Source organism: Phyllobates terribilis, unplaced genomic scaffold (genome assembly GCF_046119375.1).
Source record: "Phyllobates terribilis strain yellow unplaced genomic scaffold, ASM4611937v1 Scaffold_121__1_contigs__length_5197421, whole genome shotgun sequence".
In the NCBI taxonomy this organism is placed as follows: domain Eukaryota; kingdom Metazoa; phylum Chordata; class Amphibia; order Anura; family Dendrobatidae; genus Phyllobates; species Phyllobates terribilis.
This window is the reverse complement of record NW_027362881.1, coordinates 985,046-1,008,192: the sequence shown is the minus strand read 5'-3', so window position 1 is coordinate 1,008,192 and position 23,147 is coordinate 985,046. Positions and strand designations below refer to the sequence as shown.

Genomic DNA, 23,147 nt, shown 5'->3' with positions numbered 1-23,147 from the left:
TTGGCTTCTTTTTTTTGCAGCTATAACAGCCTCCATTGTCTGTGAAGGCTTTCTACAAGATGGTAAAGTGACTATGGAAATTTGTGGCCAATACACCATTTGTGAGGTCAGGCGCTGATGACTGATGGGATGTTTTGGTTTGTCGGTGCTGTGCCAATGCTTCACTTAGTTGATTGATAAGTTTTGAGTACAGGAATTTGAATTGCCTGCACAAAGCCTTGACCTCAATCTATGTCATTTTGGACCTTGGTTTTGGCACAAAGCTACAGACATCTTCAAACTTATATTGAAAATTCTGTAAAATGCAACTGTACCTTTCACTGGAAATAAAGGGAGTCCAGCCCAAACCCTGAAAAGTACCCAAATCATATTATACCTAGTCTCTCAAATTTGACAGTAGCCAGTAAAAGGTTTAAGTAGGTGATGTGCGCCAGGATTCGTCCATCAGACTGGCTTATAGTAACACGATTTATCTCTTCAGAGGAGATTTCTACTGTTTGAGCTGTCATGCTTCTACACCACTCCAGCTGCCGCATGGGTGTAGCTCATAAAATCCTTCTAGGACCTATATTAAGTTGTTATCTTGACCAGTTTAGAAAATAACCAGCTCTTAAGAATCTACATCTCCTCCAAAATTGTTTCCCTTTATTCTGCACCAATTTTACATAGTATACATAGTAACATGGTAACATAGTTTTTAAGGTTGAAGGAAGACTAAGTCCATCTAGTTCAACCCATAGCCTAACATGTTGATCCAGAGGAAGGCAAAAAAAAACCGTGGCAAACACTAAACTCCGCATTGGGGAAAAAAATTCCTTCCCGACTCCATACGACAATCAGACTAGTTCCCTGGATCAACGCCCTATCAAGAAATCTAGTATATATAACCTGTAATATTATACTTTTCAAGAAAGGCATTCATGCCCTTCTTAAATTTAATAGTGAAGCACTCATTACAACATCATGTGGCAGAGAGTTCCATAGTCTCACTGCTCTTACAGTAAAGAATGCCCATCTGTGATTATGATTAAACCTTCTTTCCTCCAGACGTAGAAGATGCCCCCTTGTCCAAGTCTCTGGCCTCAGAGTAAAAAGATCAGTAGAAAGGTCTTTGTACTGTCCCCTCATATACTTGCACATAGTAATAAGATAACCCGTAAGCCTTCTTTTTTCCACACTAAATAACCCCAAGTGTAATAACCTGTCTTGGTATTGCAGACCCCCCAGTCCTCTAATAACCTTGGTCGCTCTTCTCTGCGCCCTCTCTAGTTCAGCTATGTCTTTCTTATACACCGGAGACCAAAACTGTACACAGTATTCTAAGTGTGGTCGCACTAATGACTTGTATAGAGGTAAAATTATGTTCTCCTCATGAGCATCTATGCCTTTTTTAATGCCTCCCATTATTTTATTTGCCTTTGCAGCAACTGCCTGACACTGGCCACTAAACGTCAGCTTGTCGTCCACCAATACACCCAGGTCTTTTTCAGTGACAGTTTTGCCCAGTGTTTTACAATTAAGCATATAATTATACATTTTATTTCCTCTGCCCAAGTGCATTACCTTACATTTATCCCCATTAAAGCTCATTTGCCATTTATCAACCCAAGCTTCTACTTTACATAGATCCTCCTGTAATATAAAATTGTCCTCCTCTGTATTGATTACCCTGCAGAGTTTAGTGTCATCTGCAAATATTGAAATATTACTCTGTATGCCCCCTACAAGGTCATTAATAAATATGTTAAAAAGAAGGGGGCCCAATACTGACCCCTGTGGTACCCCACTATTAACTGAGGCCCAGTCTGAGTGTGTTCCATTAATAACCACCCTTTGTTTCCTATCACTGAGCCAATTCTTAATCCACATACATATATTTTCCCCTATCCCCGTTGTTCTCATTTTATGTATCAACCTTTTGTGTGGAACCGTATCAAAAGCTTTTGAAAAGTCCATATACACAACATCCACTGCATTTCCTTGGTCCAGTCCAGAACTTGCCTCCTCATAAAAACTGATCAGATTAGTTTGACAGGAACGTTCCCTTGTAAACCCATGTTGATATTGGGTCATGAGGTTATTCTTCTTCAGATACTCTAGTATAGCATCTCTTAGGAAACCCTCCAGGATTTTACCCACAGTAGAGGTTAAGCTTACTGACCTATAATTTCCAAGTTCAGTTTTTGTCCCCTTTTTGAATATTGGCACCACATTTGCTATACGCCAGTCCTGTGCTACAGACCCTGTTATTATGGAATCTTTAAAGATTAAAAATAATGGTCTATCTATGACGTTACTTAATTCCTGCAGTACTCGCGGGTGTATCCCATCCGGGCCCGGGGATTTGTCAACTTTAGTGGTTTTTAGACGCCGCCGTACTTCCTGCTGGGTTAAGCAAGTGACATTTAATGAAGAATTTTTGAGAGTTCTTCCCCATTTACTGTTGAAATGGTTTCTGCTGAATGTCTTAACACTGTTCTTCCAATTAAATTTCTATTCTGATGAGCTGTAACACACTTGGGTTCCGCCGCTAACAAAATGCACCAATCCAAATTATGAATCATACATGAACAATGCCAATATTTTATTAATATGCTGAGAACAGACATGCATACAGAACTGACATCAGAATGCACAGCACAGTAATAAGTGCTAGAAGAGCAATACATTGCTAACCTGAGACCATGGCATCATGTACAATATGAACATAGATCCTTAAAGTGGTTTTATACTAGTTTAATAGGGGCACATTTTTTTTGCACAATACTGGTCTGTGGGTCTAATGACTTTAATAACAGCACGAAGGGAACGTGACTTTAGACTGAAGTCTCACTACATGGATAACATACTTTTTTTTTTCTTAAAATAATCTTACAGAATGTTACCACTAATTTCCAAGAATCTTCTAGCTATAAGAATACTAAGGAGGACCCTGTTGTGTATCTCAGATTCAGGTAGTCTCTTGTTAAAAATGAATGGAAAGATAAGGAAACTTCTAGTGTTCTGTTCATCTGTAAGGAGATCACATATAAAATACATATAGGACGATATGTACACAGTTCTCCGGGTAGTAACACAGTTGAACGTTTCCTGTACGTCACCAATAAATAATAACCAGCTTCCTTGGATCTCATCCTTTGCCGCTGGATGAGCTAGAGCTTTTTCTAGATCTTTCTGAGGACTTTCCTCTTCCAGCAAATAGTCTGGCAAGCACTGGCTCTTTTCCACTTGATTGTTCGTAGTTAGCAGCGGTACATAAACCTACGCAAATGGAGCACAGAAGACAACGATCACACATGGGAACACTCACTCTGGTTTTACTAGAGCAACAGGTTCTTTCGGTGTCCAGGTACCAGACCAAGCAAATGAACTAAAGCAGAAGACACATGCGATCTTATGGCAACCTGCCTGTGGTTTTTGTCAGTCAAACCACATCTCTAAAACAGCACAACAGTAAGTTGCACAAATGTTTTTGGCTATGTGAGCAGAGTTGCTGGCTAGCCCAAGCCTAACTGTTTTAGATACCAAACCATCAGCTAAAAATGTGTTTGAGCGTACCTCTTTACCATAGTCATTCTTGATCACCTGCTGTGCCTTCAGAACTTTTGTTTCTGCGATTGCCGAGGTTAAACATTGTGAACAAGAACAATTGTGTAATCCATCTACATTTGTGGCACCCTGCTGTTCACAGGTACCACAGGACCCAAAAGGGCGCATGGACGGACTTCTCCTCAAGAGGCCCTCAATACATACAGACACCTCCACCATTCCACCTCATACCACCAGAGGGAGCCCTGTTAGGGATATATATACTGGAGGGTGGAGTTAGGTAGTCAGAGTGTGCTGACGCTAGGAGATCAGCGAAGAAGCAGCACGCTGGCTGCTGTGCTGAGGCAAGCCAAGGCCTACAGCACGTGCTGAAGCCTGAGGGGGCCCCGAGTGTGGCCGGAGGCAAAGCAGAGAGAAGTGATAAGGGGGCAGAGGAGCATCATAGGCTCACCCCAGAATACAAACTGGACACCGGGTCCGCACCTACAGGGTCCTCTACACCCAGTAGGGATTACCGGCATACCAGGAGGACTACAAGTACTGGTCGACCTGACGCTAAATCCATTTACAGGACTAGGAACCACGAAGGCCCCAGCGTCCAGGGATCGTGGTAGCCAGAAGAAAGTCCTACTACCAAGCCGACAGGTGAGAGAGTGAAACAGCATAGAAGCTAGGCCCAGTTGCAGGCTGGCCAGGAGCTTAGAGAGAGGAAGAAACAGACCAGGAGGCCTTATACCCGCTCACTGGGGAGAGTCCAGAAGTGCACCCTTCCTACGGAGTACCCTGGACCGTACCTGTTATTTACACCAGTAAAGGTACAAAGTGAATCTCCTGTGTGCGTGTCCGTCATTCCCCGTGATCCGACCTGGCCCCCTCTCACCTGCATCCCTTGCGAGCTGGACAGTCTGCGCTCTGAAGTGCGTCAGTTAAGTAAAACTCTGACCACTGTCCTGAGCGCCCTGCAGCTACAGACAGAGCCCGAGACGGATGGAAGGATCCTACTCGCCGACAGCCCTGAGGATGTCCCCTGGATGAGGAGAAGAAGGAGGACAACACCACCCCGGGGGAGGACCAACGATCAACGTCGCCCTCCAAGAGAATTCGTCTGCTACTGTTGCCACAAGGCAGGCCACCCCGCATGGACCTGTAATTTAAACGGGCAAACCCTGGGGCCGAGGGCCGACACCCACGAGTAGACCGACCAGGCCCATCAAGCTGGTACAACCGGTTCGTGGGAGGAAGACCTTTCCTGTCCATTGTGCTGGACAGCATCGCAACACCTGCCCTACTGGACACCGCATCACAGGTAACCATCATACCTGATGTCCTCTACAAAAGGTACTGGTCCATAGATTAACTCCACCCGCCAAACCCAAACCTCTCTGTGTATGCCTCCAATGGCCTTCCTCTTAGCCTAGTCGGGGTTAAGGACGTGACAGTGAAGATGGGAAGAGCAGAACTAAAGGACCAAGGACTGATTGTAGTAGAGTCTAACCCTGGCGATACAGACTTATATATGATACTTGGTACAAATGTTGTTGGTAATTGTTTGGGAGAAGTGTTGTTCTTACTCCAACAGATGGCTGACACTGCCAAACCAGGGAAGAGGAAGGTGCTCCAGAAAGAAATTTGAGCCCTCCTGTACCAGCAACAGGTAAAACTAACAGGTGGTGAAATTGGTATTGTACGGGTGACAGACCCGATACCCATTGTGATTCCCCCGCTAAGTGAAATGCTGATTTGGTGTAGGGCAGCAATAGGCCTCAGGGGACAGAACTACCAGGCGGTAGTAGAGCCCGTTAACTCAGAACACAGACCTAACTGCTAGAGGGGTAGTTGATGTGCACAATGGAAGGGTGCCCGTACGCCTCCTAAACTATGGGGGGGAGGAAGAAGTCAAATTGCCACGATACTCCACTGTTGCCAGATTGTATACTGTGAATAATGATGCTATACACACAGTGGAACCCTTGACCCCACCAGACACGGTGGAGGACAATGACTCCAAAGCTCAGCTGGAGGAATGGTGTCAGCAGCTCCATGTTGGAACTGACGCCACTCCTGTCCATCAAAAACACGGTGTCTACAGGGTGGTTCAGGAATATGAACAGGTGTTTAGTAAACACTCAATTGATTTTGGAAGGGTCAAAGGGGTACAACACCACCTACCCACAGGTAATCATCCACCCATCAAGGAGCATTACAGACTCATACCACCAGCGCATTACCTGAAAGCGAAAGAAATGTTGCATGACATGAAAAGGGCAGGGGTGGTAAGGGATAGCTGTAGCCCCTGGGCAGCTCCCCTGGTCCTGGTCAGGAAGAAGGATGGTATCATGAGGATGTGTGTAGATTACAGGCAAATTAATTGAATAACACATAAAGATGCATACCCTTTGCCCTGTATAGAGGAATCCCTGGCGGCACTAAAATCTGCCAATTACTTTTCCACATTGGATCTCACTAGTGGGTACTGGCAAGTCTCTGTTGCTGAGGAAGACCGGGAGAAGACAGCTTTCACCACCTCTATGGGATTATGTGAGTTCAACAGTTTGCCGTTTGAACTCTGCAACGCCCCTGGAACGTTCCAGAGGTTGATGGAGTGTTGCTTAGGACACCGGAATTTCGAGACAGTGCTGATATACCTGGATGACGTTATCGTGTACTCAAAGACGTATGAAGACCATCTGAAGCACCTGGTGGAGGTATTTGAAGCATTGTCCCGGTATGGGATGAAACTAAAGCCTTCCAAGTGCCACTTGCTCAAACGGAAGGTTCAGTACCTGGGGCACATAGTCAGCTCAGAGGGAGTAGCACCAGACCCGGAGAAGGTCACTGCCATCCAGAAGTGGCCTGAACCGAGAAACATCAAGGAAGTACGTCAGTTTCTGGAACTGGTCGGGTACTACAGGAGGTTCATAAAGGACTACACCAAAAAGGCAGCACCTTTACAAGATCTCCTAGTAGGACAGTCCAAGAGAGGTAAAAGTCCCCCATTCCAGTGGGGCAAGGAACAGGCTGAATCCTTTGCAGTGATGAAGGAGATCCTAACTGGTGAAGAAATCCTGGCTTTCCCTGACTACAGCCAACCTTTCCTGTTGTACACCGACGCCAGCAACGAGGGACTGGGAGCTGTGCTATTCCAGAAGCAAAACGGCAGATAAAAGGTAATTGCCTATGCCACCAGGAAGGTTCGCCCTACTGAGAGGAACCCGGAGAATTACAGTTCCTTCAAGCTGGAGTTCCTGGCCTTGGTCTGGGCTATCACTGAAAGATTCAAGCATTACCTAGCCTCAACTAAATTTACAGCCTTTACTGACAACAACCCCTTGACACACCTGGAAACAGCCAGGTTGGGAGCCATGGAACAGCGTTGGGTGGCCAGATTGTCGAATTACCAGTTCACAATCAAGTACCGGGCAGGTCACAAGAACACCAATGCTGATGCCTTGTCAAGAATACCCCACCAGTCAGACACCGAGGATGAAGTGGAGGATCTCGAAGAAATTGAACTACCTGCTTTCCACAGAAATGGAATGATCCACGAGCAGCGCGCCTCCAGAAGATGTCGTGGTAAGACACTAAACCCTTTACCTCATCACAACTGGAAGGAAACCCAGGACAGTGACCCGGTTGTCAGCCTCATCAAAGGACTGATAACCCAAGAAGGTACTCACCTGGAGAAGGATGCTCCTCCACAAGCCAAACAACTGTGGAATGAGAGAAGCCGGCTGTTCATCTACAGAGAGAAGCTGTGCAGAAGGTATGTCAACCCCAGAACCCATGAAATGGCGTGGCAGATTGTAGTACCCAGGACAGACATCCAGATGGTGTTAGAGGCCTACCAGGATCAAGCAGGTCACTTTGGCTGGAAGAAGCTGGAAACCCTGCTGAAGGACCGGTTCTATTGGGTTGGAATGCGGAGCTCCATAGAAAGGTGGTGCCGGAATTGTGGACCCTGTAGCCTCAGAAGGAAAGACTACGGCGGCCAGAAAGCACCCTTGCAGTCCATCAAAACAACCCAACCACTGGAGATTGTCGCTCTGGATCACGTCAAACTGACACCCAGCAGATAAGGCTATTCCTATGCACTGACTATGGTGGATCACTATTCCGGGTTCCTGGTGGTAGCCCCTGTCAAGGATCTGACAGCAGAAACTGCAGCAAGAACGTTCCAAGCCTACTTCTGCAGACCCCATGGATATCTGGAAAGGAGCTCACAGATCAAGGCCCTGCCTTTTTGAAGTCGAGCTATTTAAAGAATTCTGTCACCTGTATGGATGTAAGAAGATCAGGGCTACGCCGTATCACCCTCAAACCAACGGTATGTGCGAGAAAATGAACAACATAGACCTGTTGAAAATCTTACCTTTGGAAGAGAGGAACCAGTGGCCAGATAAACTACCTGACCTGGTAGACCTGTATAACCACATACCTGTGAGTTCTACTCATGAGAGCAAGACCTGGAAAATTGCCCATGAACCTGGAACTCGGAGTGGTAGAACCTACTCCAGATATGTCCACTGAAGACTGGGACACAAGTCGGCAAGAGCAGTACAGGAAAGTACAGGCCTGTGTCGAAGACAGTCTAAACAGAGTAAGGGAAAGGCAAGAAGAACAGTACAATAAGCATGCACCAGCAGAACCCTTGGCACCTGGAGAAATAGTGCTAAAGCGGAAGAGAAGAGGTCACAAGCTCGATGACCAGTGGGAAAGAGAGCCCTACACTGTGTTAAATTGCAGATTTGACAACAGCAAAACCTGCCTGATCAGCAAAAATGGAGGTTAGACAACCGCAACAGTTTCAAGATACCACTTGAAATTGTGCCCAGGTCTACTGAAGACACAGGGGGAAGAAGTACCTCTTATAGTGACGTGCCCCCAGGGCTGTGGGTCACTCGGTGCCGGGCCTATAGATGCTGGGGAAGGGAAATGTCACAGTGGCGGCGGCCCGGTCCGTGGCCCAGGGCGGTCAACAAAAAGGGGAAGGAAAATATTTTTATATGGGATTTGTAGTTCTTAGGAAGTGTTCGTCATGCCACCTGTGGTTTCTGGTAATAGGTACCAGCGCTGCTTCAGACCTCTGGGGCGGTTGTTAGAGCAGCTGGGTTGGAACGGCTCCCCACAGGTGGAGCGGGCCCCAGGGCAGTGTAGTATTGATGGTGGTGATGCTGGGGCTAGAGGTGCTGGAGAGATGGCGCAGCAAAAATAACTGACTGAGACAGTGGAGTGCAGTCATCCGAGTTTACTCACAGTTCTGTTTAAGTTCCTCAGGTACACTGTACGGGTGTCAGCCTCTTGCGTCGCACTGCATCTACCAGACAAGGGGTTCAGCACTTTCTCAAGTATATCAGGAACGCTTCACGGAACCCCGCTTTCTTTATGTTCCTTACTAGACCGACTTCCCGCGCTGGGTCTTCTCCCTCCTGCCCTGAGCTTCCCCACACACAGTCCCGATCGGGTGCTCTGAAGTCCTTCTGGGCAACCTGGAGTTCCCGTACCTACTTGATGCCCTTCACAGTGACTAGGTTGAGACTGTGGCAACTGCACCATGGAAGTGCAGAAGCCTCCGGTTTTCCAGCCGAGACCTAGAGTAACACTGCTGGTCCAGGGACCGGTTCCCTTCTTGTGGCCTGATCCCTCTAACACTTGGCAGATTCGGGCGTACGGGTGACGTCCTGCACTCACCATACCCCCTGGGATCCCTTCTGTTACCGGAGCCTTCCTCCTCTGCTCCCCTCCTGGGCCTCTTCTTACTAGGCCCCACTCATGGAGCAGAGCTCCTGAAGAGACTCTGCTCCCCTCTTCTCCTTTCACTGAGTCCACACTCACTAACTAACTAACTAACTAACTAACTCTTTCTAAGATGGCCCCCCTTTATATACACCTCCTCTATAAGTGCTCCACTGTTCTGCATCCTCCACCTACACCCACTACTGGTACCCTCTCTCTTTGGTTCACCCCACTCCATCCAAGGACAGGGCTCAGCAGAACACAGTGCATCTTGCCCTTCCAGCCGGCCTGGAGCAGTGTAGTGTTGAATGCGGGTGTTGGGGTTCCGGGCAGCACTCCCTCCTTACCTGAGAGAAGGAGACACCACATCTCTGGGTGAGGTGCAGTACCTCTGTGGCGACTGAACCCTCAGGGGCGCCACACTAGCATTGGAAGAGCCCAAGGAAGATGTAATTCATACAGTTCTAGGAGACTTCCCTGTGGACTCTCCTCAACTTGATGGAGCAGTTATCATACCAGTGATACACTTCTATCAGCAACCAGAAGAACCTCCACCACAAGTAGAACCTGTAAGCGCCCTAGAAGAACCTGCTCAGGAACAGGAAGAGTCCCCAGTAAGAGGAGGGTCACCAGTTGAAGCAGAGCCTGAAGGCCCAGTAAACAGTGCACTTGCCAGTCCTATAGAGAGATTGAGGCATTTCTATAACTTACCCACATGTAAATCTGATAGGTTAGCAGATAGTGCATACACAGACACCAGTATCACTCCAGTGCTACGAAGATCCAAATGCAGCACATAAGGCCAAATCCATGCCAGGTTTAGGGATTAAAATACAAAATGCCTAAAGTGTAAATAGTTACCCAGTTGGGTATTGCCTACTATTATTTATTGTGTGAACTGAAAAAGTTATATATGTGTGTTGCCCAGTTACCCATAAGGGTATAAAGACTTGTAGGCTGAGGACTGTGAGCAGCCAAAAACTGTCATGTAAATAGTTGCACTTATTAAAGTGCCCTTATTGATTGTATGCAACAGATGACCACTGAACAAATACCCGTTTGGCGTGGCGGAAGACGTGGTCCAACGTCGGATCACCTATGCCCTGCAGCCACGCCCAGGGCCTATGTTGAGGGTTTTCGGACAGGTCCCTCATGCTGCTCGATTTCCATCTTTATCCGTGAGATGGACACCTGTTTTATGGAACTCACTGTAACTTTAAGAAAATATATTATTGTTATTATAATTGTTATTGTTGTAACCTGTTACAAAATGCTTCAGTCCAGGAGTACTGAATTTTACTAGGGGGGAACGTGGCACCCTGCTGTTCACAGGTACCACAGGACCAAAAAGGGTGCATGGACGGACTTCTCCACAAGAGGCCCTCACTACATACAGACACCTCCACCATTCCACCTCATACCACCAGAGGGAGCCCTGTTAGGGATATAAATACTGGAGGGTGGAGTTAGGTAGTGAGAGTGTGCTGACGCTAGGAGATCAGTGAAGAAGCAGCACTCTGGCTGCTGTGCTGAGGCAAGCCAAGGCCTACAGTACGTGCTGAAGGCTGAGGGGGCCCCGAGTGTGGCCGGAGGCAAAGCAGAGAGAAGTGACTAGGGGGCAGAGGAGCATCATAGGCTCACCCCAGAATACAAACTGGACACCGGGTCCGCACCTACAGGGTCCTCTACACCCAGTAGGGATTACCGGCATACCAGGAGGACTACAAGTACTGGTCGACCTGATGCTAAATCCATTTACAGGACTAGGAACCACGAAGGCCCCAGCGTCCAGGGATCGTGGTAGCCAGAAGAAAGTCCTACTACCAAGCCGACAGGTGAGAGAGTGAAACAGCATAGAAGCTAGGCCCAGTTGCAGGCTGGCCAGGAGCTTAGAGAGAGGAAGAAACAGACCAGGAGGCCTTATACCCGCTCACTGGGGAGAGTCCAGAAGTGCACCCTTCCTACCGAGTACCCTGGATCGAACCTGTTATTTACAGCAGGGAAGGTACCAAAGTGAATCTCCTGTGTGCGTGTCCGTCATTCCCCCTGATCCGACCTGGCCCCCTCTCACCTGCATCCCTTCCTCCACACTGCCCTGGGGCCCGCTCCACCAGTGGGGAGCCGTTCCAACTCAGCTGCCTTGTCAACCGCCCCAGAGGTCTGCAGCAGCGCTGGTTACCTATTACCAGAAACCACAGGTGGCGTCACAAGACAAAACTGCTAACCGTTCTATCAAGTGACAAAGCCCCTTTTCAAGAGAGACCCCAGAGTACGGGCCCGGGAGCCGACTGTCATGACATCCTACAACGAAGGTAAATGCCCGGGTACCGAGTTCTCCCATATCCCCCTGGGCGAGTCACATTCATGGGGAGAGGGTGCAAAAAGAAAATGACAAATGTTGTAAGAAGATTACTGTAACCATGACGACTTCCTAACACACTTCAGATCTGTAGAAGCTGAAATATTACGTAAGAAGACATACCCCACTAGAATATACACTCCCCAACACTGAAATTGCAACACTAAGAAGGAATAGTCGTAGAATTATGGAAATCACAGGATTGACAGATATGTTAATGATATGCAAATTAAACAATGGACAGGACATCACCAAGACCCATGCTGCTCATGCCATTTTGAGAAACCTATGAGGCCTAAACATGCTGCAATGGCCTGCAGGGTCTCTGGAAATGTCTTCCATCGATCACATCTGGGATGTCATTGTCTATTACAAAGGGAGCTGCCAGCAGCGGATCTTGATGATTTGAGTGCCTAAGTGTATTCAGCGTAACAGAACATTTCTTAGACAACCATTAATAACTACCCTGATAGCAGCTGAGGTGTGTAATTGTATTTCTGCATGTGGCACTCATACTCCATGCTGAATAAATCGAGCGGTTTTGAAAAATTTGCTTCCATTTTGTCAACATGTGCTAGTAACATATCTATCCATCCTGTGATTGTCATAATTCCATGACTTTTCCATCTTTGTTTGCTGAATGCATAGAACTAGCTAGCAGACCGACTGTGCCTCTTGTCAGAGCTTCCTTTTCTTGCTTGCTAAAATGTGCACAAATAACACAATGTTAATTTCTGTAATTAAACTGATCAATTGGTAGAGTAAGGCTATGTGCACATGGAGTATCTGTAACGTGTTGAAACACTCGCCAAACAACGCGTAGATTATTTTCTTGTAGCAGCTTTGAATCATTTCGGCAGAGGTATTTTCCTAAGTTTTGCAGTCTTTTGATTGGATAGCGCTTAGTTTGGAGTGATTTCCATCAGGAAACGCTTACAAAGAAGTGAGATGCACTTTGTTTCCCACCAGGTGTTTTTTAAAACCTGAAGAGGAAAAACGTGTTCAAAAGACTGAACATATGAACAGCAAGTTGTTTTACTATACAAATGAAACTCTGTGTGCACATACCTTAAAGTAAACCTGTCACCATGAAAATGCAGTATAATCTGCAGGCATCATGTTATAAAGCAGGAGGAGCTCAGCAGATTGATGTATAGTGCTGTGAGAAAAGACTAGGTATAACCTGTGTTTTCATCATTTAATACTCTGCTCTTTCTGGCATGTATGGTCCAGTGGGCGGGGCTATCAATAACTGACAGCTATCTGTGTATAAGTGTGCATAGAGAAATAACTGTCAGTCACTGATAGGACCGCCCACTGGACCGGAAGTCCCAGAGAGAGCAGAGCTATAAATAAATGAATAAATCACAGGTTATACTGAATCTTTTCTCACAAAATCACATATCATTCTGCTCATCTCCTCCTTCTCTATAACCTGGTGCGCTCAGATCGCATTGCATTTTCTTTTTATTACAGGTTCACTTTAAGTGTTTTGTATTCATAACGCACCTGCTTTTTGAAGGATACCATTATTTCCACATGGCAGAACAATGAGAATCTGAATTCGACAAGACAGTATCATGTCGTTTACAGCTAGCTGTCCGCTCTTCTGACATATCTCCATGCTGCATAAAACAAGTCCCATAACTCTGCATTGTGCTATATTTCTATTAATCCGACTACTGTACATGGTGTACGACTCTTGGTAAGTGGGCAGAGTCAAGTGTGCGCAAGCCAGTTATTCATACATTTGTTAAAGGACTACTGCGCTAGTGTACTGAGTTCAGGAAAGATACAAGAGGATTGGTTGATAAAAGCGGTTTATTCAATTTAGAAGTAAAAATTCATAGAAAGCAATAATTAAAATTCATAGATAGGGATGATAAATTGCATGGGCAGAGGGGAGGGAAGGGGAATCTTGGCTGGGGAATTTTTTGCTGTTGAGAATATGAGGTACCACTGTATTGAGGGTTGAGGTTCACTTTAGTGGGTCTTTCTGAGTGATCCAAGGCGTGTGGATACTTGTGAAGGGTATATACAATTGCTATAATATGCTGCTTCAGATGAGTTATCAGGTTACCTTTTGAGGAAGTGGACCGTATATACCTGGAGCACAATTAGGTGGTGTGTATGTTCTATTTGAGAGTAGGTAGGCGTCTCTGGTCAGCTGTATACAGGGCGACCAGCTGAAAGGGAAAAAACAACTGGATTAAGGGACGTTGTTTGGCCCCTCTTTTATCTTAGTACAATTGACGCGCCCCCTGGGCTGTGGGGTACTCGGCAGCCGGGCCTCTGGTTGCTGGGAGAATATCACGGTAGCTTGCCCGGTCCGTGACCCAGGGCGGTCAGTAAAAGGGGGAATAGTTTATAGGGGATTTGGGAAAGTGTTCGTGATGCCACCTGTGGAATGCAGCTAAGGGGTGTCGCCGCTGCGGAGCAGTCCTCTGGAGCTGGTGTGATGGCAGCAGGGATGGTGTGGCTCTCCACAAGTAGAGATAGCTCCAGGGCAGCGTTGGGTGTAATGGATGGTGGTGCAGGGGACAGACGGCAGGACGGTCCCGGAGGAAAGACGGACACTCACACGGGGGTAAGCTTCAGTACCTTTACTGGTGATGGTGCAGGCACGGTCCAGGGTACTCCGGGCGAAGGGCGCACTTTTGGACTCTCCCCAGTGAGCGGGTATAGGGCCTCCTGATCCGTGGCTTTACTCGCTAAGCTTCTGACCTGCCTGGAGCTAGGCCTAGCTTGGTTACTGTCTCTCTTTGCACCTGCTGACCTGGTGGTAGGGCCTTCTCTTGGAGATCACTCTCCTTGGATGCTGGGGCCTCCGTGACTCCTAGCCCTGGTACTGTAATCAGCGTTTGGTGAACCTGGGAACTGTAGTCCTCCAGGGGTTCCGGTGGTTCCTACTGGGTGTAAAGGGTCCCTGTAGGCGCGGAGACGGTGTCCGGTATATATATCGGGGTGAGCCTGGTATGCTCCTCTGCCCCCTCACTACTTCTTCCTTCTCCTCTCGCCTTCGGCCACTCAGGGCCCTCACTAGGCCTTCACACGTGCTGTAGGCCTTGGCTTGCCTAAGCACAGCAGCCAGCGTGCCGCCTCTTCGCTGCTCTCTGAGCGTCAGCACGCTCTCAGCTCAACTCTGAGCTCTGTCCCTCTCTGTGTCTGAGTAGGACCTGTCTGAACTCACTTCAGACTAAAACACAAACTGAGCTGCCTGGCTCCACCCTCCCTATATATATATCCCTAAAGGGCTCCCTCTGCTGGTGTGAGGTGGTAGGGTGGAGATGTGTGAATGTGTGAAGGCCTCTTGTGGAGAAGTCCATCCATGCACCCTTCTGGGTTCTGTGGCACCAATGCGCAGCAGGGCGCCACACAGTAAATCTAGATAATTACCTGTTTTAGTTGGCTGAAGAGTGGGTTTTGATTATTGATCCTGGTGTTCCGGGGAGCCACTTGTGTTTGTATGGCTAGAGAGGTAGTTTACTGTGGGGACTAAATGGTAACATTAGGTATGATCTGGACAAATAGACATGTACCTGACAAAACATATAATACACAAATTGCGATAGGGTAAAATACGTTACCAGTAAAGAAATGATGATTGATTAGGTGAACTCTATTTGGTTCAGTTCTACCCAACGGCTTGTTCTATGGTAAGTATGACTACTTCGGTCACAGTTTAGTCCACAATTTCACTGTGTTAACCTGTAGGGACTTGAAGTGAGTTAATTAGTAAGGGTATATTTATCCCTCGTACTGATGTTATATAGTTTATAAAATATAGAATAAAATTACCACTGGCTGGTTTAGGTGGTAAATTTAATTATACTAGGGGGGCTGGTTGGCCGGTATATTTTGGCTGCAGGATTCCTGTTCCTGTTAGTCTGAGGTACAAACGTTGGTTGGCTATTCAGTTTTAGAATTAGGCATAAGAATTCCCTGTAGTGTCCAGAGAGCCTTTTGGCTCTATAGTGTGTACCATAGGCGGAAGTTCCTATATAGGCAGCTGTCTTGAAAACATTGGTGAGGCAGTGCGGTACCTTAAGTAGTTATTGATCCGTGGTGTTGCGGCTTTCCTCCTGATGCAGTGCAGAGGTGTACTGCTGGCAGAGCGAGGCAGGAGCTGGTGGATGTCGGAGTCCAGGCCGGAGACTCCGGCATCAGCATGCAGCGTCCGGAAGTAGAGGGGCGTCTGTGTATAAGGACCTGTGTAGCTTCAGGTCTTAGGTGGTCACGTGACCGAAGTTGAAGACGGAGAGCAGGGAGGACCAATGATCCATTACCTATGGGGTATATGGTGCCCCTCACTTCTTGCTGCAAGTAATACTGACTATATCCACCAGCACCCCTAAACCCCACTTTCTTTCTCTACATAGTTATTAATACATATTTCTAGAAGTGTTTATTTAATAAAAAATAGATCTAGATAGAAAAAAAAAACCTATTGGAAGATCAGGTTTTCTTTGTCTGTCAGGTCGAATAATGCTATTAACCTGCAGGTTAGCAGGTGCCCAGCGGCGGCGAGTCTCCCAGGAGAATATGAACTTTATTTCTCCCCGATACTGGCGACTTTCAGTCATGCAGGTATGGCACCCCAGGGGTCTGGTTGCCGCAGTGGTAGAAATACCTTGTCTGAGAGCGAGCATGGGTTTTCCTGGTCAGGAACATTATTGCATGCCACACCTCCTGCCCCAGTCCAGGGAGGGGAGGAACCTGCCCTTTATAAACTGGAGCTGGGGCGGGGTTAGTCTAGTCTAGTCCAGAGAGAGGGACAGAGCAGCAGCAAGGAGCTCTGTAGGAGCCAGGAGCTGAAGACCAGGGACTGGAGCCGCGGAGCTCGTCCTGGCAGAAGACGCAGAGAACCGGACACCGGAGTCCGAGGCTGTGGGGATTCTACACCCAGCAGCAGAAACCACCTGGCAGGGGATTTCAGGTCCTCTGGCCATAGAAAGGCCAGACGCTAAGTCACACGCAAGGGACAGGCACCGCCATCGAGGAGCGGAAGGCACCAAAGACCCAAGTCACCAGCCCTACGGGTGCACCACACGGTACACTCAGGGACGTGGGCTACTACACGACTACAGCAGGGTAGCCAGGAAGAGTGCAGTCAGACGGGAAGGCCTACACCTCCACCTGGCCAGGGGGACTCTTGTTTGCTCACAGACTGACCAGGCCTCTAATGTTAGCCAGTACTCCCGGCAGGGCCTCCTTCCTTACCAACAGTAAAGACCCTGAACTGCACTGCACGGAGTCATTTCTGCTGCGCCCATGTACCACAACCCTCACCATCTACACACGCTGCCCTGAGGCTATACTCCTCCCGTGGGGAGTTATACTACCCTCTGCTGCGCACACAACATCAGCCTCAGCGGTCTGCCCCGCAGCGGCGGTTTTCAGTGACCGCAATCCATGGGTGGCGTAGTCGGACATTTAAACATTACAAAACCAAGTAAACAGATCCGCCACTGGTTTGACTACCCTGAGCCACGGGACCGGGTCTCCGCCACGGAGACTACAACCCCTAGCATCACACAGAGACCCGGCTCCGGGTATTCCTCCACACACGGCCCAGGGGGCGCGTCACAGGCGTTACTGGAACAATTACAGTCACTACTCACAGCATTAAGAGAGATGGCATATCCCCGTATTCAGCAATGCATCAGTGCAAAGCTAGCAGTCAGTCAGTGCTGGGGCCTGGACACAGCCACTCCGCTCAGTGCTGTGAGCAGTGACTCATTTCTACTAATACACCTGCATGACTGAAAGTCCCAGGCTCCTGGGAGAAATAAAGTTACATTTTCTCCTAGGCAAGCACTTTCAGCACTATGGCAGGGAACCTTCATAACAATATTAACCTGAAGATTAACCCTATAGCTGCAGGTTAATAGCAACACTGGACAAGACAGCTTCCGTAACTAACACTATTCTATCTGTGAACCCTTTCTAGGAAAATCCAGTTAATTTCTTGCACCCTTTTAAAAAGTACTTTTTGTCAGATTTACTTTTAAAACCAGATGAAACAGGACACATGATAAAGGCTACAAGAGCAAGCTCCAGATGGATCATTTACTTTGCACAATAAAAGGTACAGCGAAAGGATAGGCATCCTGTTTTGACAGGTTATTTTTTTTTCCAATTTTGGCGAGGAGAAAAAAAAAAAAAAAGTTGAGTGAAGTTTCATAGACTAGGTTGTTAAAGGGGTGCTCCAGGAATGTAATGAAATCGCAATAACAATTCAAACACAGCATGTCCTAGTCACATGTCAGGAAGAGCGAAGAAATCGAGAGAAGAGAATAGAAAGAAAAAAGAAATCTTCTTGGCTGACTGAATACAAAGGATATTCGTATGCAGTCTCAGTCATCTGTGCTCAGTCAGCTGAAGAGAAGATTTTCTTCTTCTTCAGTCACAGGCTTCCCCTCAGATCATGTAAGTATGTGTGCGTACGATACAGCTTCTGTCAGTTGACACACAGGTCTCAGAAGCAGTGTTTTTTTCAGAGTGCAGCCAGTCCTGACGAGTAGAAAGGGTTGCATTTAAATTATGTGACGGGGCCATTTTATTACGTTCTTGGAGGAGAACCCCTTTAAACAGAAGCTTGCTTACTGGATTAACAAGCATCAAGCTTACTCAGATGTACCGTATTTTTCAGACCATAAGACGCACTTTTCCCCCCCAAATTTGGGAGGAAAATGGGGGGTGCGACTTATGTTCCAAACGCTGCTTACCTGCGGTGGTGGTGGAGCGAGATAGCGGGGCCTCCCTCCTTCAAGAACCCGGTGGTGGTGGTGGCAGCAAAAGAGGTGAGATGCTGCGGGTGTCTGGCTGGGGGCAGACGCGGTTTGGACTGGATACGGGAAGTGTCTGGCTTTGGGCCGGTGAGCGGCACAGGTTTCCAGTGTGCACGGTCATCTTCCTGAAGCTGTGATCCGCAGGAAAATGGCCGCCCGAGCCGGCGCATGCGCTGACTTGAAGCTCGGGCAGCCATTTTCATGTAGATAGCAGCTTCAGGAAGATGGCCGCACACACCGGAAACCTGCGCCGCTCACCTGCCCAAGCCCGCAGCTAGACACTGCCTGCACCCAGTTCATCCCGCACCTTCTCCCAGACAGAAACTCGCAGCATCTCACCTCCTCCTCCTTTGCTGCCGCTGCCACCACCACCGGTCCCCAGGCAGGCCTCAGTGGTGCGCAGCCACGCCCGATCGCCAAGCCCCGGGCCTCAGCCAGGCCCCCAGCCATGGACCGGGTCTCAGCCAGGCCCCCAGCCATGGACCGGGCCTCAGCCAGGCCCCCAGCTATGGACCGGGCCCCAGACATGGATCGGGCCCCAGCCATGGACCGGGCCCCAGCCAGCCACCGGGCCCCAGCCAACTCTTCTGCTGCAGGGCAGTGCAGGGTTGATGGTAATGCTGGGGGTTGTAGTGCAGGAGAGATGGCGCAGCGAAAATAACTGACAAAGGCAGTGGAGTGCAGTCATCCGAGTTTACTCACAGTTCTTTTTAGGTTCCTCAGGTACACTGTACGGGTGTCAGCCTCCCGCGTCGCACTGCGTTTGCCAGACAGGGGTTCAGCACTCTCTCTAGTATATGAGAAGCGCTTAACGGGACCCCATTTTTGTATGTTCCTTTCTTGACCGACTTCCCGCGCTTTGTCTTCTCCCTCCTGCCCTGCACCTCGCAAACAAAGTCCCGAACGGGTACTCTGAGATCCCAGACCTACTTGGTGCCCTTTTCGGTGGCTTAGATGAGAGTATGGCAACTGCACCTTGGAAGTGCAGAAGCCTCCGGTTTTCTGGCTGAGACGTGGAGTACTCGGCCAGTCCAGGGACCGGTTCCCTTCTTGCGGCCTGATCCCTCTGACACCTGGCAGATTCGGGTGTACGGGTGGCCTCCTGCTCCTTCCATACCCCTGGAATCCCTTTCCTTACTGGAGCCTTACTCCTCTGCTCCCCTCCTGGGCCTTCCTTACTAGACCCCACTATGGAGCAGAGCTCCTGAAGAGACTCTGCTCCCCTCCTCTTTCTTGCTTCCTCTCCGACTGAACTGAACGCTGTTTCTAAGATGGCTTCCCTTTTTATATCTTCCTAAAGTGCTCCCCTGAACTACGTCCTCCACCCACATCCACTACATGGTTCCCCCTCTCTTTGGTTCCCCCTTCTCCAGCCAGGGACGGGGAAGCAAAACAAGTGCATAAGGCCCTTCCAGCCGGCCTGGAGTAGTGTGGTGTTGAGTGCAGGTGTTGGGGTCCCGGGCAGTACTCCATCCTTACCTGAGAGAAGGAGATACCACACCTCTGGGTGAGGCGCAGTAACTCTGTGGCGACTGAACCCTCAGGGGCGCCACAGAGGGCCCTGCAATCCAGCTCCACCGCAACTCCCCGCTGCTGGAGCACCGGATTCCTGAAGGACCCTGCCTCCTGTGACCTTCGCTCCACTGCCCCCCAGATAAGATACTGTACCTATTCAGACTATAAAACGGACCCCCATCTTATAAAAATATATTTTTTTCTATATTCCACCCCAAAATTTGGGGTGCGTCTTATAGTCCGAAAAATATGGTATATGCCTCATAATAAATTTGGCACATCTTGTGCTGCAGATGCGCCAACACAATCTCCAACATTTATGAACTGACTCAAATTTCCGCTACAATTTACATCAATCCCTCCCACTAAAACCCACCACACTCTGTTTTATGAAAATTGGTGCGACAGCAGTGTAATTTTTTTTCTCCACAAAACAGCAATCCCAAGTTAAAATATTTTTTCATTTTCTCCTACCTCTGTGACCAGGTCTGGCTTCACTCGCACAGTGCACCTTCTGATTGGTGTCTGAAATGTAAAGCTGATGACACCTTTCACCTTTAATAATGTTTCTTAACATAGGTATTTCCTATCCTGAAAGTCCATAGTGCTCACTTCTTCCTGCAAAAAAAAAAAAAATTAAACAAAATAAATTAGGCGGAATTTTGTAGCTTAATATTTACCTGAATAGAGAGATATTTTAAGCCATTCTTTAAAAAAAAAAAATCTTGGACGCCCTTTTAAAAAGTGGATCGAGGCTATAATAAGTTCTGTGTGCAGTATGGCAATATCAAACAGATGACCGTTACCAGATCATCAAGTCCATGGATGTGGAGTGTTATGGTTTTGGCTCTTTTGTTTGCACTTGGAATGAAGAACTGTAGGTTGTTTTGCTTGTTCTTGGTTTCTGGTGTATGCAAGTGACCTGGCACACCTAATGACACGTGAATCTGATGGGCGAGTACTTTGCTACGATTATTCATGTCACTGAAAAAAAATAGAATTTATCCATATATCACAGGAGAGCTCTGTTGTCATCTTGTTCTGGAAAAGGTCACTATAAAAAGTACTGATTAAAGGGGTTGTATCATCCTCTTTCTTCAGGAGTGCGCCACCTCTCAGCCTCCTAGCTTCCTAGGGAGCAGTGCTCTTCTGAAGACTGACGGTTCTTTCCAGCGGCATGACTGAGCAGCTCACCCAAAAAACACACTTTCCGCATTGGAAAAGCCGCCATCAGTGCAGCCTAGGAAATCGGCCACTGCAGAAGTGGACAATAACCTAGGCGATAAGCTGTAAACTAGAAGGAAAAATCCATCTGTTCTTAACAAAGAGGAAAGTATAAGTAAATTGCAAAGTTGCCCTGATTTTACAAGCACTTTGCAATATTAACTTGCAAATTTGAGACAACCCCTTTAATAAACATTAAAGAGTTTATTATTATTTGTCTGGCTGTTTTTTTTCAGGAAAGTTGTGTCCCAAGGTGCAATTTGTTGTGAAACAAAGAAACTGTGCTTTACTTACTGCTGAGTCTTCACCATGGCTCTTATTTTATTATTTGGAGCACTGACATCACGACGACAACGCTGCAGGAAATCAGTAAGGTCAGCGGCTCATGCTGTCTACAAGGACAAAGCCGCTGAGGTCACTGATTGGCTTCAGCGCTGCCGACGTGATGACGGCACTGCAGACAATGACAGACACCCGGAGAAGCAGCACTCAGCACTGGACCCTTCGAGGATGCATAATACAGTTCGTTTTTATTACAATAAATTGCGTGTAAGGACAACTTTCCTGAAAATGGAAGACCCCTTTAAATATTACAAAATGGAAAATTGTTCTAGATACACAACACCCGCTTGTCTAGTGCACACACTAGAGCTAATGGTGGACTACATTTAATTCATGACAATTTGTATGAAAAATATGAAGATCATCAAAAGACTGGCTACAGAGAGAGTTGTCCAAACAAGGATACATATGCCAAGGCATACAATGCAGTGAGGACTACCCAAAAACACAGGCCCATGTGCCCAGACATCCAGGGCATTACAGTGACAGCATTTCTGCTGGATGTACACTCACTTTGTACGGACACCACTACTACCAGCTAATACTTCACGACAGCTGTACACAAGCTCAGCCCCAGCATTACACGCAATGAGTTTACCTGTTCTTAATGTTCTCCAGGCTCACCATCATACCTAGCTCACTCCTCGGTCTTTTACAGTGATTAGGATTTTCACACAATTAGTGAATTGCCTGTAAAAGATGTAATACCGTTATATAGAAAATTGGCTTCAAGTGTGAAAGTTATAGTGTTCCCCCAATTATGTTCTATTTTATGTAACTAATGAATGGCCAATTCTTTGTTACCACAAATGAATCCTGAGCAGGCTTTTCAATAGTAAAGGGGGCCTGTTATTCGATTCATGCTGCTCGAACCACGGGCAGGATGAATCAGAGCCTGTCTGTGCGATTGCAGACAGGTAGGTTTGAAAAACCAGGCGGAGACTATTGGGAGAGACCCAGCTAATTTGATGATGTACTCAGCTGGCTTCTTTCCGCCCCACTCCAGATGACTGAGGGAGTCCCTTATCACATCAGACTAATCACATCTCTCTCCTTATGGTTCCTGGACGTCATTTAAAATTATATTTTCTCGGAAACAAGGGAGGGTCAAGAGGAAAACATACTTTGCAGCAATCATGCACAGGGCTGTTGAGTCGGTAAGCCAAACCTCCAACTCCACGACTCCGACTCACTCCCTTATACATGGCTCATGTTTAAGTGATAAATTTACTGTAGCACAGATTCATCTCAGCTAAAAGTCTAGACCCTTTGATCAGGAATAGGACAGACATTTATAGGACATTTCATAACTTTCCCAAATTCTTATGAAAAATATTCTCCACAAACTACATTGAACTACTGTACCCAATTTATTATATATTTTAGGTGACTCTTGGTCTTCCTTTCCTGGGGCGGTCCTCATGTGAGCCAGTTTCTTTGTAGCGCTTGATGGTTTTTGCAACTGCACTTGGGGACACTTTCAAAGTTTGCCCAATTTTTCACGCTGACTGACCTTCATTTCTTAAAGTAATGATGGCCACTTGTTTTTCTTTACTTAGCTGCTTTTTTCTTGCCATAATACAAATTCTGACAGTCTATTCAGTAGGACCATCAGCTGTGTATCCACCTAACTT

The 23,147-nt window shown here is 47.4% G+C and overlaps 1 pseudogene; it reads right to left on the bottom strand.

The window, feature by feature from the left end:
- Positions 1-2,871: 2,871 nt before the first annotated feature.
- LOC141201654 (armadillo repeat-containing protein 1-like) lies at positions 2,872-22,587 on the bottom strand (annotated as a pseudogene).
- Positions 22,588-23,147: the final 560 nt, after the last annotated feature.